The sequence below is a fragment of the Bos mutus genome, chromosome 5 (assembly GCF_027580195.1).
Source record: "Bos mutus isolate GX-2022 chromosome 5, NWIPB_WYAK_1.1, whole genome shotgun sequence".
NCBI classification, from domain to species: domain Eukaryota; kingdom Metazoa; phylum Chordata; class Mammalia; order Artiodactyla; family Bovidae; genus Bos; species Bos mutus.
The window spans coordinates 39,613,900-39,631,841 of NC_091621.1; the positions used below are offsets into that span (position 1 = coordinate 39,613,900).

At 41.2% G+C, this 17,942-nt stretch overlaps 1 pseudogene; it reads left to right on the forward strand.

The window, feature by feature from the left end:
- Positions 1-766: 766 nt before the first annotated feature.
- Positions 767-17,942, forward strand: part of LOC102288033 (dnaJ homolog subfamily C member 28-like) — a 58,197-nt pseudogene continuing 41,021 nt past the window's right edge.

Below are 17,942 nucleotides of genomic sequence, written 5' to 3' on the forward strand. Positions count from 1 at the left end.
GATCTCAATCTTTCTTTGTTCCCTTTATATAATATCAGAACATAAATATGGAATATCACCAACAGCAATATTTTCATTACCAGATTCAGCACCAGAGTAGCATCATTTTAGTTAGGATTAAGAAGCCATCGCTGGTTCAAAGCTGTGATTTTCTTGATCTCCTGGGCCTTGACAGAAATCCTAAAGGTCCCAAAGGCAGAATTTGCTGTTTGGATTCAGTGTTTACTTTTCCAGACACAATTATTTACTGGCAAATGTCTTCAAAGAGAGCAAAATGCCAAGGAGTTGGCCTTAAGGTCTGGGCTCAGTGGGGCTTCCTGGTACATCATTCTGCTTCTCAGTGACAGCACAAAACCTCAACATCTGCCAGCACTGACTTTTTAGACTGGAAGCCTCTTGCCCATTGGGCTTCCCTGGTGGCTCAGACCATACAGAATCTGATGGCAATGCAGGAGATGGCAATTCAATTCCTGGTCATAAAGATCCTCTGGAGAAGGGAATGGCTATCCACTCCACTATTCTTGCCTGGATAATTCCATGTAAAGAGGAACCTGGCAGTCTGCTGTCCATGGGGTTGCAAAGAGTCGGACATGACTGAGCAACTTTCACACTTGGCCATGACCGTGGTCAACCACATTTTGGCCTGTGGCCTGAAACGGTTAACCCAAAGATATCTCTTAGGCATTATTCTTCTGGCTTTTCTTAAGAGAACGGGGTGTCGGGTCAACTTTTGCAGGACAGCTCAATCTGATCCTAATTTCCCTCAATGTACTCTGGGCTGACCCACAAGAAGAGCCTGTCAGCTGTGGGCCTCAGAGCCTCCTACTTGGGAGATGCCCAGACCCTGCAACCCAAGTGCTATGGGTTAACCCTTGCACACTTGCTGGCCATTGTCTTCTACTTTTATGAATTACCAGTTCGTCTGTGGTCACCAGCCTCCAGGACTAACCCCAGTGATCTCTACTTCCAGGTACTCATGCCCTTATGTAGTCCCCTACCACTTGTAAAGGGATCAGTTTATGTGAACCTTTTAAACAAAACAATTCAGTACTCAATTTTTTTTTTTTTTTGGCTGCACCTCAAAACATGTGGAATTTCCCTGACTGGGGATTGTGCTCACATCTGCTGCAGTGGAAGTGAAGAGTGTTCCTCTGAAGCAGAGGAACCTCTGGTCCACCAGGGAAGTCCCATGAAACAAACAAACAAACAAAACTCAAAAAAGTGCAAGTTTCTTTTCTCTTAAGCAGAAATGAAATGATGGGGGAAAAGGTTTTCAAACTTTTCATCTCTTTTATAAAAAGTATGCTTGTTATTGTTTAGTCACTAAGTCATATCTGATTCTTTGCCACACTATGGACTGTAGACTGCCAGGCTCTTCTGTCCATGGTATTTCTCAGACAAGAATACAGGAGTGGGTTGCTATCGCCTTCTCTAGGGGATCTTCCCGACCAAGGGATCTTCTCACCTGCATTGGCAGGTGGATTCTTTACCACTGAGCCATCGGGGAAGTCCAAAATTATGCTTTCTTCTTATTTAGAAATAAATCACAGTTTAAAGATGCATTGCTATGTTTGCCTTATAGCTTCTTAAAATGTAAAAATCATAAACATATATCTTATGTTTCTTATATTTTAATACTACTTCTATATGTCTTGAGTTTGGAGATTGTAGCTATAGAAGTATATAACTATACAGGAGTTTTTCTCTTTAATCTTGTGCATCTGGCCCTTTTCACCACAGAAAAAAAGAGTCAGTCAGATGCTCTCCTCCAACTCTCATTTGTCACATCCATTCTCCCATTCCCATCTTCTATCAGTAAAGGTAAGATAGTATTCTGTTCATGTAAACTCCTTTAAAACTTTTTTCTTCGAGCTTTATTGAGAGTTAATTGATATACAGCCCTGTATAAGGTGTATGGCAAAATGATTTGACCTACATACATTATGAAATGACTATCTCAGTAAGTTTACTGAACACCCATCATCTCATATAGTTATAAATTAAAGAAACAGAAAAAATATTTTTTCTTGTGATAAGAACTTAGGATGTACTCTCTCAACAACATTTGTATGTAATGTATAGTGCTAATTATGTTGATCATGTTGTACATTATACTCCTAGTACTCATTTATCTTATAACCGGAACTGTGTATGTTTTGAATTCCTACCACCCCCAACCTCTGGTAACCACAAATCTGACACCATTCTGTGTTTGCTCACGTAGCTTTTTTGTTTTGAAATATGGTTGACCTTCAACATTTTGTTAGATCCTGTAACACAACATAGTGATTTGATATTTCTATGCTTTTCAAAATGATCATCATGATAAGTCCAGTTACTCCATATCACAAAGATATATATAGTAATTGACCATATTCTCCTTATATTGCGTACTTGTGATTCTTTTGCAACTGAAGTTTGTGTCTCTTAATCTTCCTTACCTACTTCCTCTCTCTCCCCACACACTCTCCTCTGGCAACTGCCTATTTGTTCTCTTTATCCATGAGTCTGTTTCTGTTTTGTTTATTCATTTGTTTTGTTTTTTTCCAGATACCACATATAAGTGAAATCATACAGCATTTGTCTTCCTCTAACTTATTTCATTTAGCATAATATCCTCTAGTCCCATTCATGTTGCTGCAAATGGCAAGATTTCAATTCTTCTTTATGGTTGAATAGTATTGCATTGTATGTGTATATATATTTATAACATCTTCTTTATTCATTCATCTATTGATGGACACTTATGTTTCTTCTATGTCTTGGCTATTATAAACAGTGCTGCCATGAATACTGTGATACATGCATCTTTTCAAATTAGAGTTTTCTCAGATACATGACCAGGAGTGGGATTGCAGGATCATATGGTAACTCTATTTTTAGTTTTTTAAAGAACTGCCATTCTATTCTCCATCATTCTCAAAGATGAGATGATGTCTCATTGTGGTTTTGATTTGCATTTCCCTGATAATGAGTGATGTTGAGCATCTTTTTATGTGTCCTCTGTCCATTTCATCCTTTAAATATTTAAAAGAGCTGACAGGAGAGAAAAACAGAATAGGGGAAAAAAAGCTGTAAGAAACCCAAATGTAAACAGAAAGTCACTCTTGACAGTAGAATTACAAATGATTTTGATTTTTTTCATGATAGTTTTCTGAATTTTCCAAGTAATCTACAATGAGCACATAGTTAAAGGAAATATTTTTAAAAGATATATAGATGTCTGTGGTAATAAAAAGGAGAAACTGTTCTTTTAGTAGACACATTATCTCAAGAACATTTCCCAGTAGTCCTCAGACTATCCTGATAATCAGTGATGAAACAATTAAATAGAGCTAGAGATTGATGGTATGGACCTAACAGAAGCAGAAGATATTAAGAAGAGGTGGCAGGAATACACAGGAATATACAAAAAAGACCTTCACGACCAAGATAATCACGATAGTGTGATCACTCACCTAGAGCCAGACATCCTGGAATGTGAAGTCAAGTGGGCCTTAAAAAGCATCACTATGAACAAAGCTAGTGGAGATGGTGGAATTCCAGTTGAGCTATTTCAAATCCTGAAAGATGATGCTGTGAAAGTGCTGCACTCAATATGCCAGCAAATTTGGAAAACTCAGCAGTGGCCACAGGACTGGAAAAGGTCAGTTTTCATTCCAATCCCAAAGAAAGGCAAAGCCAAAGAATGCTCAAACTACTGCACAATTGCACTCATCTCACACGCTAGTAAAGTAATGCTCAAAATTCTCCAAGCCAGGCTTCAGCAATATGTGAACCGTGAACTTCCAGATGTTCAAGCTTGTTTTAGAAAAGGCAGAGGAACCAGAGATCAAATGGCCAACATCCGCTGGATCATCAAAAAAGCAAGAGAGTTCCAGAAAAACATCTACTTCTGCTTTATTGACTATGCCAAAGCCTTTGACTGTGTGGATCACAATAAACTGTGGAAAATTCTTCAAGAGATGGGAATACCAGACCACCTGATCTGCCTCTTGAAAAACCTATATGCAGGTCAGGAAGCAACAGTTAGAACTGGACATGGAACAACAGACGGGTTCCAAATAGGAAAAGGAGTTCGTCAAGGCGGTATATTGTCACCCTGCTTATTTAACTTCTATGCAGAGTACATCATGAGAAACGCTGGGCTGGAAGAAGCACAGACTGGAATCAAGATTGCCGGGAGAAATCTCAATAACCTCAGATATGCAGATGACACCACCCTTATGGCAGAAAGTGAAGAGGAACTCAAAAGCCTCTTGATGAAAGTGAAAGAGGAGACTGAAAAAGTTGGCTTAAAGCTCAACATTCAGAAAACGGAGATCATGGCATCTGGTCCCATCACTTCTTGGGAAATAGATAGGGAAACAGTGGAAACAGTGTCACACTTAATTTTTGGGGCTCCAAAATCACAGCAGATGGTGATTGCAGCCATGAAATTAAAAGACGCTTACTCCTTGGAAGGAAAGTTACGACCAACCTAGATAGCATATTCAAAAGCAGAGATACTACTTTGCCAACAAATGTCAGTCTAGTCAAGGCTATGGTTTTTCCTGTGGTCATGTATGGATGTGAGAGTTGGACTGTGAAGAAAGCTGAGCGCCGAAGAATTGATGCTTTTGACCTGTGGTGTTGAAGAAGACTCTTGAGAGTCCCTTGGACTGCAAGGAGATCCAACCAGTCCATTCTGAAGGAGATCAGTCCTGGGTGTTCTTTGGAAGGAATGATGCTAAAGCTGAAACTCCAATACTTTGGCCACCTCATGTGAAGAGTTGACTCATTGGAAAAGACCCTGATGCTGGGAGGGATTGGGGGCAGGAGGAGAAGGGGACGACAGAGGATGAGATGGCTGGATGGCATCACTGACTCGATGGACATGAGTTTGAGTGAACTCCGGGAGTTGGTGATGGACAGGGAGGCCTGGTGTGCTGCGATTCATGGGGTCTCGAAGAGTCGGACACGACTGAGTGACTGAACTGAACTGAACTGATAGATTGATAAATACTGGAGAACAAACCTGGTCAACACGTAAGATGAGGAACATGAGGTATTTCTTTACATATTCCCTACTGCAAACTCAAGATAGTCTGAGGCAGCTTAAATGTGTAAAAGCCAAAGATTTATTATTTATCTCTCTTCCTTATCCATTTCCTAAGGAGGTTGGGCTCCTATGAGGGTATACGTATTTTTAGTTGATTCCAAAGATGGGCTGGGTATGTAGATCCAAGGCAGAACTTGGGGAAGAGCTATTAAAAATTCTCTGCAGAGAAAAGAGGTGGGTAATCAGAGTGAAGGTGAGAAAGACCAGGTAAGGAGCTGAGACCCAGAGAGGGAGCTTGGCTGTAGGGAAGCACCAAGGAGAACGATCCACCACATGGTGCAGATCTAATGGGGAAGAAGGAGCCTCAAGCACTGATAGGTTGGGTGAGAATTCCAGCAGGTGGCTGTGTGGTGGGCAGTGTAACCCCCTTCTCCTTCCATGCCATACGGTTTTAGGGAAAACTGCATTCCTCACTCATCTTTTTATTTATTTATTTATTTTTAATTGAAGGATAATTGCTTTACAGTATTGCATGGTTTCTACCAAACAAAAACATGACCTCACTCATCTTTTGATGCCGGTAGATTCTTTCTAGGGAATGGGAAGAGGTTTTGTGTTCTGTATCAACGTTAATAAAGGGTAAAAACAGACTGTGTGTGACAACAGGTTGTCAACATACATGCAATTTTAAAAGATTCAAATAAGTGAATAAATGAAGCAAGTCAAAGCAAGCGTTGGTTTGAATCATTCTGAATGCACAACCCAGGCATCAAGTAAGGGGGCTTATGTCTGGAAACGGTATCATGTATGGTTCGGAGCTTGGGCCCTCGTACAAAGCAGATCTAGACTCCAGACTAGGCTGTTCACTCACCAATACTGAACCTTCTGAATGCTCATCCATAAAGGGAGATAACAATTAAGGGTTGAGACAACAGAAGTAATGCATTAAGACAATGACTTATTCAATATTGGTAGTTAACATCTCATGATAATCAGTCAAAAGTGTTCAGGCTTCCTATGGTCCCTAATGCTGACTGTCTTTAGCATCTTTCATTTCTTCTTTTTAATATTATTATAAACAACAGCTGTTATTTATAAAGAACCAGGTGTGATGCTAGCACTGGTTATATAATATTTCCAGTGCTCACAACAACACGCAAGATGATTATTACTCCTGTTTTTCAAATGAGGTAACTGAGGCTCAACACAATTAAACTAATTGACCTAAAGACACACAAGCTTGTCTGACTTCACTGCGCAAGCTTCTATCAGTCAGAGTCACACCTCAGGGTTCAATGGGAACTCAGATCACAGGATCTAACTTTTCCTTAATAAATGGGAGAAATGATTCCTTTTTAATAAACTCTATTCTCCACTTTTAAGTTGCATTCTCAATACAAACTTGAACTACCCCTTCTTCTCTGTCTCTGTGTTCTCTTGTCCTCTTCTTGACCCTTCCTTCCCAGTCACTGCAGGAAATGGGTAATGGGAGAGGCCCAGAGGCGAAGAGGAAAGCTGGATGGAATGGCAGGTGGATGTAGAGGCCTCTGTGGTTTAATCCACCCATAATCGGTCAGCTGTGGGTATTTCCTCCTCCTTGTCAATGCCTGATTCAAGAGTGGCTAATTCTGACCAAGAAACATGAAGGGAAGTCTGCTAGGGCATTTCTAGAAAAGGTTTCCTCCCTTCTAAGGAAGAGACGAAGGAAGAAGTGACCATTCTTCTACTTCTGGATTTTGTCTCTGGACTTCTCTTGCTACCAGCTTGGATTGGAACAAGCTCTGAAGATGGCCATGGAAGATGGAGAGACCTGTGTCCCAGGGATATTCTTGAGCCACCAAATCAATCATGTGGGTCCAGCACCCACATGACCTGAGGCTTGCAGTTATGAGAGGTAATAAGTTCCCTGACTGACAGTTTGAATTGAGCTTACTGCTAAGCGAAGCCAAAAGCATCCCAGTGAAGATGTGGTTTTATGGATCGTGTCGTCCAGACTTGGAGGAAGCAAAAGGCTTCATGGAAGCATTAAGTCCTTCAAGAAGAGGAGAGAAGTTTCAGAGAGTTGTGTGTGTGTGCTCAGTTGTGTCCGACTCTTTGCAACCCTATGTACTGTAGCCCACCAGGCTCCTCTGTCCATAGGATTTCCCAAGCAAGAATACTGGAGTGGGTTGCCATTGCCTTCCGCAGGGAATCTTTGTGACCCAGGGATCAAACCTGGGTCTCCTGCATTGGCAGGCGGGTTTACCCCCAGCGCCACCTGGAAAGTCCTTCAAAGAGCTACTGATGGAGATTTCCTTTCCAGGCTTCTAAAAAATAGGACAGATTCTCATTCTTCTGGTATAATTGAAACACAGAGAGAAGGACCAGAATAGTTGATCTCTAAAGGGTCAGATTTTGAGAGGTCAAAATGCATGCTTTAATAACACTTTGAAGCCTGAATTTTCTCTTTTTAATCTTTCAGCAGCAGATATAATCTTGAAGTAGCTTTTTTTAATATGAAAAAGAGAAGAAAACAAGACAGAGATGATCAAATTCTACTATTATGTAACCTTAGTGTCAGGGAGATAAAAAATATATATTTTCTAGTGGAAAGTACTTAAATGCCAGAATCTGACTTTGTAATGCTTTCCGTGAATCGCCTCCATAAACTATTTCAACTCTAAGCTAATGTAGTCTACCCTGCTTCCCTCCCTATATCATATTCCTCGATAGGTAATGGCTAGGTTATGTAAGGCATTTTCTTTCAAAATTATATTAATAAAAGTATGAAGTCTTAATAAAATTTTATTATTATCTTGAGGTATAATTTCTATATAGCTGGGGGAACTTTGACAAAAACTGGATCATTTTAATTGAAGTAATACAGCACTGGACTTTCAAGAAATGGGATGAGCGGAGTTGCCTAGGTTAGGCAACCAGCTGCATGATTCACACTGTGAACTCCTACAGGAAATGGTCAGGAATAGCCCCTTGTGAATAATAAAACAGCAATCACCAGTTGCCCGCCACCTGGGACTACTTGGGCAATGTATTCACCAGGTGAGGGCCTGGTGAGTGATTAGCCATGACTTTTAATGATTGACTAAACCCCTGAGAATTTTGCTGAAGCACGACCAATATGGAAATACAGACTATCATGAGGGCTTGAAAGTCTTGTTCATTCAGTGTATACTATGGAGCTTCTCACAGAAATTGAACCAGGAGATAGATGGGCTCCAGTTTAGGCATTTACAATCAGCCTCCCGTTTGCACTTGGAAATAGAAATAACAATGGAAACAGGGTAAATAGCCAGGCTTTGTTTCCTGAGGACACTTTAAGATAACAGCTATGGCAGAAACAGAGAGGGGCTAAACCTTGTTTGAGTAAAAGATAAAGAGGTCACATATTTCCCATCCCTGGGGCAAGAGAGGCATTGCACATGCACAGAAAGATTCCTTAGGGATCAAAAAGAAAGGGGGGCCACCCCAGAACAGGTGATGCCAAGGCCCCCTGTAGGCCTCTGGGTTGAAATTCATCTTGGAAAGAAAGTTACACATGTTGGGGAGAGTACGAGGGCAAGTCAGGTGTGGATAAAGAAACCAGGTAATTGGCCAAAGGTAAACAAAGATACAGAACTACCCTATATAAATGATTTAACCACCTGTTTACTGCTCTTTTTGAGTAATTTCTCAATGCATTTCTCAATGGAGGCAAGGGCTAGGGGAATTTTGCTTCTAGCCTCTAGCTCCTGCTGTACTAGTGGTTAGGATTCCTTGTTTTCATTCAGGCTGCTGCTGCTGCTAAGCCACTTCAGTCATGTCCGACTCTGCGTGACCCCATAGATGGCAGCCCACCAGGCTGCTCCATCCATGGGATTTTCCAGGCAAGAGTACTGGAGTGGGGTGCCATTGCCTTCTCCATCATCTAGGCTACTCAGCTTCAATTCCTGGGCAGGGAACTAAGATCTAATTTTAAGCCAGGGCTCACTGTTGCCTCTCTGGGATCAGAATCAAGACACTGTACATGGCACTGGAAACATTGAAAGAGAAGGATGGGCTCTGTTTTAAGGAATTCATGGTTTAATGGCAGCATCTGGTATCACAATCCTAATAAAAAAGCAGCTTCAAAACAATTGAAAGATGTTGTCATGGAGATACAGATCACAAGTCATGGGATGGTGGGATGGACAATACCTATCTGTTTAGGGAGGTCAGGGAAGACTTTACAGAGGAGATAACTCCGGAACTGAGATCTATATACTAAGCAGTTTTAGAAGGACTATGTGGAGGAAAGCATTTTAACTAGGTGGAATAGCATCAGCCAGAAGGAATTGCCTGGAGGTTAAAAAAAAAAAAGTGGGTCACATTAATAGCGACTCAGTGGGGGCATAGCACACAATGTGTGGGAGACAGAGCTGGAGTGGCAGGAGTTAAGTTCCAGGTGGTAAAGGACTTCATAGGACACGTTACTGAATGCAAGTTCTTGTACTTGATGCACAGGACAAACCAACCTCAATGTCAGGTTTGGAGCAGAGAAAGGTTTCTTGCAGGGCCATGAAAGGAGAACAGGTGGCTCGTGTTCCCCTCCCCCAAACCCCGAAATCCCAGAAGGGTTTTAGCAAAGCATTTTTTAATGTCAGGCAAGGGAGAGGGGTTGCAGGGTATGTGATCAGCTCATGCATAATTCTTTGGTTGATGTTGTGGTAACAGGGCAGTTAACATTATCAATCATTGGGCCCCAGAAACTGTGGGGTCTACCAACCATCAACTAGTTAATTTCTACCATTTGGTTTTTAGCATCTGAAGAACTCAGGAAATATGCCTGAGACACTACTATCTGGATGCTTCAGAGAGGAGCTACAGCAGAAGATATATGGAAGAGGAGTCTGTCCCATGAAGGCCCCAGAGGGTTCTGTTCGGTTACAGACATATGAAGGAGTGAAGATTATATTCTAGGGGCAACAGAGAGCTATTGCATAGTAGCATTGCATTTTAGAGAGATTACCCAGTCTGGGGATAGTATGGAGCATGGATTTTAAGGAGGCTTCATCAAGAGGCGAGGAGATGCCTTGAGGAACTGTTGTATTTCTGAGCCAGGGAAGCAGTGAGAGAGGTGGAAAGGAGGGAGCATGTTTAGAAAATACACAGGAGAAAGAATCAGCAGGACCCCTCTAATGCTCAGCAGCATGTGACCCCTTCTTGCAGTGCTCTTCTTACTTGTCTTCCATTCTGGACACTCACCTCTTAGTTTTCTTCGTAGTTCACTGACTGCTCCCTTTTGGGTCTCAGAGGCCATTTCCTCAGCCTTTTCCTGACCTCTAAATATTGGCAGAACTTTGAACCCAGTCCTGGGCCTCTTCTCTTCTCTCTCCACTCTCCCTCTCTAGGACATCTCATTCAGTTCCATAGCATTATCTGTATATTGATAACTCCCCAGATTCTATATCTGGTCCCAGCCTTTCCCCTCCTCGCCAGTCTTGTGTATCCAATGACAGAGTCAACCTTTCAAATTTAGCATCCCCACAGGAGCGCTCCTGGCTTACACTGCAAACAAGTTCATTCCTCCCATAGGATTTTGCATGTCACTAAATGACACCACTGTCCACTCAGCTGCTTAGGGAAATAAATTTTTTTAAAAAGCTCATATGTCAGTAGAGAAGAGTCTTGGAGTTTCTCTCAAATCAGTGAAGGCTGCCCTGTTGCATAAATCAGGTGGGCACCACTTTTGTTGCCATCTGGGCAAATGGTACCCCTTTTTCCTGCACAATGCAGTTGCCCTAGCATAATTCTTTCATTAAAAAAAATCAGAGAAATATTTTTAAGTGAAATTTCATTGCTCCATATTTCAAACAAGATGTCACCTGACAAAGTAAAATCAACACTTACCTTATACTTGGACTTCATGAAAACTGAAACCTCCTCCAGTAGTTGCTAGCTGGTAATTGATGCTGAATTTTGCTAAAGGTTGTACTATAGGACTCCACTTACACTGGCATTTCAATAAATACAGAAGGATTGGCTCATACGGCAGGCCACGATCTCATTTAGCTAATAAGAATTATTTTCTCTCATTTCCAAGTAATATTGTCCCTATTATTTATTCCATTTCTGTTTATCCAGGCCTTGCTGCTGCTGCTGCTGCTGCTAAGTCGCTTCAGTCGTGCCCGACTCTGTGCGACCCCATAAACGGCAGCCCACCAGGCTCCCCCGTCCCTGGGATTCTCCAGGCAAGAACACTGGAGTGGGTTGCCATTTCCTTCTCCAATGCATGAAAGTGAAAAGTGAAGTCGCTCAGTCGTGTCCGACTCTTAGCGACCCCATGGACTGCAGCCCACCAGGCTCCTCCGTCCATGGGATTTTCCAGGCAAGAGTACTGGAGTGGGGTGCCATTGCCTTCTCCATATCCAGGCCTTACTTCTTCATTATTATGAAAGATTCTAATGCCTTGTCTGCAATAGAGAGCCCAGTCTTCTAGGACACCTACATTAAAAATCCTTACTAACATTTGTTGGTACTAATATCATAGGTACCAACAAAAATGTACCATTGCCTGTGACTTATTGACTGGTGACGAAGCTCTGCTTAGTGTGGAGGTATCTGGCTTAAGAATAAAGCAAAGTCAGGTTTGCATTTTAACTCCAGCAAGCAGGGATGTATGACCTGGGCAAGTTAATCTCCGAAACAAGTTCCTTCATCTGAAAATAAGATCAAATTAACTGAATTGTTGTGAAAATTAAATGAGGTTAATACAAACGCCTGGAAACTAGGCAGCCCTTCATCATTGGTAATGATTTGGTTGAATTATTACCAGTTTTTTTTCATGACTTGAGATTCTCAGGCCACCTAATCAATCAGAAGTGGTGTCATCACAGTTGATCTTCATGGAACATCTTATTCTAGAACACTTAGCTTGAAAAATGGTCAAATTCCAGCTCTCAATACCTAGATTTTGTGATCTGTTCTCGTGAGAAGAAGCTATGCATGACTCAGAAATTAATCCGAATGTGTGGGTAATGAAGTTGTTCCCAATCTGAGAATACATCTACACAGGAAATGAAAAACTGAGCAAGCATGGAGTGAATTTAGAGACATGTTGCACCAAAATATTAAAAACAGTGTGTGCATTCATTTGTGCTGTTTGTCTCCATCCTTCCTGAAGAAGGGGACAGCATATGCTTCTGAACAGAGTGTGTTCCTCTTCTCATCAGAACACCAGGAGCATTCCAGGGGGAGCAATCAAACTGACATTTCAAAAACCGACTCTGGCTCCCTGTGACACATCCACAAATCAGGAAGTCTTTAATGGTTCCGAATGGAGAATTCCCTGTTCACCCAACATCCAAAACCAAGTGCTTCTTCAAAATTATGAGTCATTTCAGCCCATCCATTTTTTACAGCTAGATATATTTCCTATCACAATGCCTTGATGCAAACTATGCTAGGGTTTCCTCTACCAGATCATAGAGTTGTTTGGCCTCTTTGCTTCTAAACATATCAGGGACCAGAAGATTGAGGCTGATGGGGCTGGAAAGTGTAGCTGGCCCACTGGAAAATGTTTCTGTCCAGAGTTCATCATTTCACCATCCATCCTCTAGAAAACAGTTACGTTTTTATAATTATCCACACAATTGGGAGCTGGAGGGGGAAGTGGGGGAATAACGTTATGCATTATATAGTTTATCCCATGGTTTGGGTATCAAATGAAAGCTCTTTCTGGATGTAATAGTACTGGAACAAGTGATACACTTGCAGCTTTCCCATTTATTTCTATTTATCCTTAAGCCATCTTATGAAGCTGGTTTACAGAGTTCTGTTTGAGAACCTAGACTCCAAAGTATAAAATGGTAGGTGGTCTAGATCTTCTCTGCTCCAATTCCACCCTCCAAATGTTCCTCAGGACCCTTTAAAGATGCCTTGATGGAGCTGGCTCCCACTAGACCCTGAAACTCTGAGAATATCAGGGTTGGAACACAGGAGAAGAAAGAAACCTAACCACCAACACCAGCAGCAACAACAAAAGAAATGGCTTTGAATCCCTCAGGGAAGACCCAGAATGTTACTTTATTTTTGCTCCCAGAAGAAATGCAATAACAACTGGTGTGTAAAACCCACCATGACAGTTGAATTAGCATTTGTGGAGAGACAAGGCATTTCCCAGTTGTCATGACAACACTGACGCCTCCTCTCTGCTTGCATGCCCGTTCAGGTGTTGTACCTAATTTGGGATTTGACTTGCAAGCTGACGGAGAGACTTGGTGATCTTGACAGATGTACCTATTTTATCAATTAAGATGACATGTAAAGGTGGAAAAGAGTCTCAATCGCAAGAAAAGCATTCACCCAAACAGTGGTTTCTATGGAGATGCTATTCTCAAGCCAGCATTGCCAAAAATAAGTGTTTACTCATACAGAAAAGCCAGAGGAGGGGATTTCTGTGCTGCAGGTGTGAACTGGGGCACCAGGAATAGGAAATTCTGTTTCTTTCATGGCCATTTGCCAATGTTTCATGAGTGCCTAGCCGAACTACAAATAATGAAGTGCATTTTCAACAAAGAGATGGCATTAGAATTAGTAATTAGGATGCAGAAGTTTGAAGGGTAAGGAAATGAAAAGGACTTCTGGATGGGCCCTTATATTTCAGATGAGGAACCTAAATGAGGCCAGGAGGCAAGCTGACCAGCTGCCAGGCAATGAAATCACTGGAGTCAGAGTGAAATCTGTTCTCCTTCCAGGACCCCATGCAGCCTCTTCTGCCCTCACCCAGCAGTCTCTGCATCATCCTTTCCAAACACTTGAGCAAAAGTTCCAGGCAGAGAAACTTCCAAATATCCCTTTAAGAATGAGCAACTTCATCTGGAAAAAAAAAATCCCTTCCTCTTAAACCATTTAGAAAATGAAAGCTGACTCTGAACAGTGACAGATTTTTCTAATTTCAAATGTGAATTGAGGCACCTTCCAACCCGTACACACAGAGTGATGAATATGCAACGTGAAAAATTAAACAAGATACATCCCAAAAAAATGTTTTGCAATGCAATTTCTATTACTAAAACAGCTTTTTCTCCTCTTCATTCAAGTTCTAGGACATAAATCACTTTGTAGCTGATATATAAAAAGGCAATTTTCATGAAAAAAATTTTATTTATATTCATTTTTTCCTAACCTCTGGCTGATTAACAAGGTACCTTAACATTTATTAATCTGGAGGAAAAATAGCATGCTCTGCCTGCCATATCCTCTCACTTGGAAGATTCTTTGTTTTAATCACCTTTTCTTAAATGAAAAATTCTTCTGCTAGGACTTTGAATAACTTAATAAATAGAAAGAACTTCAGTATCTTAATAAGAAATTTGTCTTGTTCAAGTGTTTGTACTTATCAGTTACTTTCATCTAAAAAGTACTTAAATGTGAAAATTTTAAGAAAATTCTATATTAGCAAAAGATGCTCATTTCCTTAATAAGTAACATATTACAGTTGTCAATTTATGCTTGGAACCTTTGCAATGACCTTATTCTTTAACTGGATACAACTTAGAGCAAGGCTGTATTAAAGGCTTCAATTTTGTTGTGGTCAGAACTTCAGAGAACATATCGAACAGAAAAGCAAGGATTATAATGTGGCCAAAACTTAGGAAAAGAGACAAAATGAAGGAGAAGGAACCCCACATATTCTGGGTACTTGTGATGGGTAAGGGCACATCTTTAGGTGAGCCCTTTGAGTATTGTAGAGAATGTCTGAAACTTTCGGAGATGGGGCTTCTCTGGTGGCTCAGACAGTAAAGAATCTGCCTGCAATGCAGGAGACCCAAGTTTGATCCCTGGGTCGGGAAGATCCCCAGGAGAAAAGAATGGCTACCCACTCCAGTATTCTTGCCTGGAGAATTCCATGGACAAAGGAGCCTGGTGGGCTACAAGTCCATGAGGTCACAGAGTCAGACACGACTGAGTGACTGTCATTTTCACTTTTCAGCATTGAAAATCTTTTGGGTAGAATTCTCCACCTGCTTCAGTCTTGGTAAGAGAGAGACCCCCTTTCGGCTATTGTCTAAAAGGCCAGCCACTCCTCTCGCCATCCCCTTGTAGCTAAACACATTCTTGTGTTCTACTGCTGCTGCTAAGTCGCTTCAGTGGTGTCCGACTCTGTGAGACCCCATTCTAGACTTAGCCAATTGGGTGTTCACATTCAGGAGTGGCATTTGAGGCAGCAGTGTGCTGGTAAATGGGTCTCGGGAGAAAACAAAACAAAATCTCAGCCCTGATTTTTAGCATTCACTGATTTATGTGGTATAAATAACTTCTACTGTGGCTGATTTCAAACTAGAAACACTTTAATGCCCAGCTTGCAGAGTTCCTGAATGTTTAGCAGTCATCTTTCACAGTCAGGTTCAATTCAGGTTCAGCAGACCTATGGTTGCCAAGGGGGAAATGGGAAGTGGGGGGATGGAGTGGGAAGTTGGGGTTAGCAGATACAAACTATCATCTATAGAATGGATAAACAGCAAGGTCATACTGCATAGCACCGGAAACTATATTCAATATCCTGTGATAAACCATAATGGAAAAGAAGAGGCAGAAAAGGTATATATATGTATAACTGAATCACTTTGCTGTACAGCAGAAATTAATACAACCTTGTAAACCAACTATACTTCAATAAAAATAAAATAAAAACTTAAAAAAGCAACCTAGATGTCCATCAGCAGATGAATGGATAAGAAAGCTGTGGTACATATACACAATGGAGTATTACTCAGCCATTAAAAAGAATACATTTGAATCAGTTCTAATGAGGTGGATGAAACTGGAGCCTATTATACAGAGTGAAGTAAGCCAGAAAGAAAAACACCAATACAGTATACTAATGCATATATATATGGAATTTAGAAAGATGGTAACAATAACCCTGTATACGAGACAGCAAAAGAGACACTGGTGTATAGAACAGTCTTATGGACTCTGTGGGAGAGGGAGAGGGTGGGAAGATTTGGGAGAATGACAGTGAAACATGTATAATATCATGTATGAAACGAGTCGCCAGTCCAGGTTCGATGCATGATACTGGATGCTTGGGGCTGGTGCACTGGGACGACCCAGAGGGATGGTATGGGGAGGGAGGAGGGAGGAGGGTTCAGGATGGGAACACATGTATACCTGTGGCGGATTCATTTCAATATTTGGCAAAACCAATACAATATTGTACAGTTTAAAAATAAAATAAAAATTTTAAAAAATCAAAACAACAAAAATAAAATAAAAACTTAGATTGTCAGCTGAATTGATAAGGAAAAATTCAGGTTTAGGACATCACTGAGAGGGTTCAGTTCATAGGTTCAGTGGGCTCAGAGTCCCATGGCGTCAGTGTCTGGCTTAGCCAGGCACTGCTGCAGCAGGAGCTAGCGCCAGTGGTAGAGGAGCCAGTGAGTGTCCCACAGCCAGCCATTCCTGCTTTGACCTTGGCTCTTTTCTGCCGATTGGCTTCCGTTAATGCTGCTCATTTTCAAGTCCTGGTTCTTTTACTTTCCTGTCAATTCTATGATCATCTTAATAGCCTCCCAATAATTCCTTTTCTGCTTCGGTCAGCCAGAATTGGTTTCTATTGCTTGCAATGAAGAACCATTACACACCTTTAATTAAGCATAATGATAACTCCATGATCTTAATCCTATGATTATTACCTCCAATTTAAAGATGAAGAAATAAGGCTCAGAGAAGTAACTTTGCCTAAGGCTATACACAGCTAGTAAGTAACAGAACCCAAAGCTCTTCCCACTCAACCAAGTTTCCTTTCACAAAGCCATCTCTCTTCTGCATATGCAGTACTGATGGCGTATCTTTGGTTTCAGTCTCTGTTAAGCCTCTATTAACTTAGAAACATTATTTGGGGTATACAAATTTTTAGTAAAAATAATTTCTCCAAAAATCAGGCCCAAGTGACCACTGTCCTCTAAGGCAAAAAAAATCAAATAAAATTTGAGATATCCATTTATAGGATAGTTGATTTCTTTTTATAGTCAATCTGTGAAGGAATTTGCTTTTTTTAATAAATTATATCCCCAAACCTTCAGGGATAACTCTGGAAAGAGAATTCCCTAGCACTGAGGGGCCTCTGAACAAGCGGTCCCAACTTAGTTTCCTGAAATGTACCATCTCCCCTTGGAGTTCTCCTGCCACAACCACGATGTCTTCCAAATGTGTTCTGATACAGCTTTAATATTTCAACACAGTATGAACAGAACTCTTTCTCTGTTTATTTTTAGCACAGCGCTTATTCTGGCTGGGCTTCCCTGGTAGCTCAGCTGGTAAAGAATCCACCTGCAATGCAGGAGACCCTGGTTCAATTCCTAGGTTGGGAAGATCCACTGGAGAAGGGATAGACTACCCACTCCAGTATTCTCTGGCCTGGAGAATTCCATGGACTGTGTAGTATATAGGGTCAGAAAGAGTCATCCGTTGGATCATAGAAAAAGCAAGAGAATTTCAAAAAAACATCTACTTCTGCTTAATGCTAAAGCCTTTAACTATGTGGATAACAACAAACTGTGGAAAAATCTTAAAGAGATGGGAATACCAGACCACCTTACCTGCCTCCTGAGAAATCTGTATGCAGGTCAAGAAACAACAGAACCAGACAAGGAACAATGAATGGACTGGTTCCAAATTGGAAAAAGAGTACATCAAGACTGCACATTGTCACTCTGCTTATTTAAGTTATATGCAGAGTACATTATGTGAAAGGCTGGACTGGATGAAGCACAAGCTGGAATCAAGATTGCCAGGAGAAATATCAACAACCTCAGATATGCAGATAACACCACCCTTGTTGCAGAAAGCAAAGAGGAACTAAACAGCCTCTTGATGAAGGTGAAAGAGAAGAGTGAAAAAGCTGACTTAAAACTCATTATTCAAAAAAAGAAGATCATGG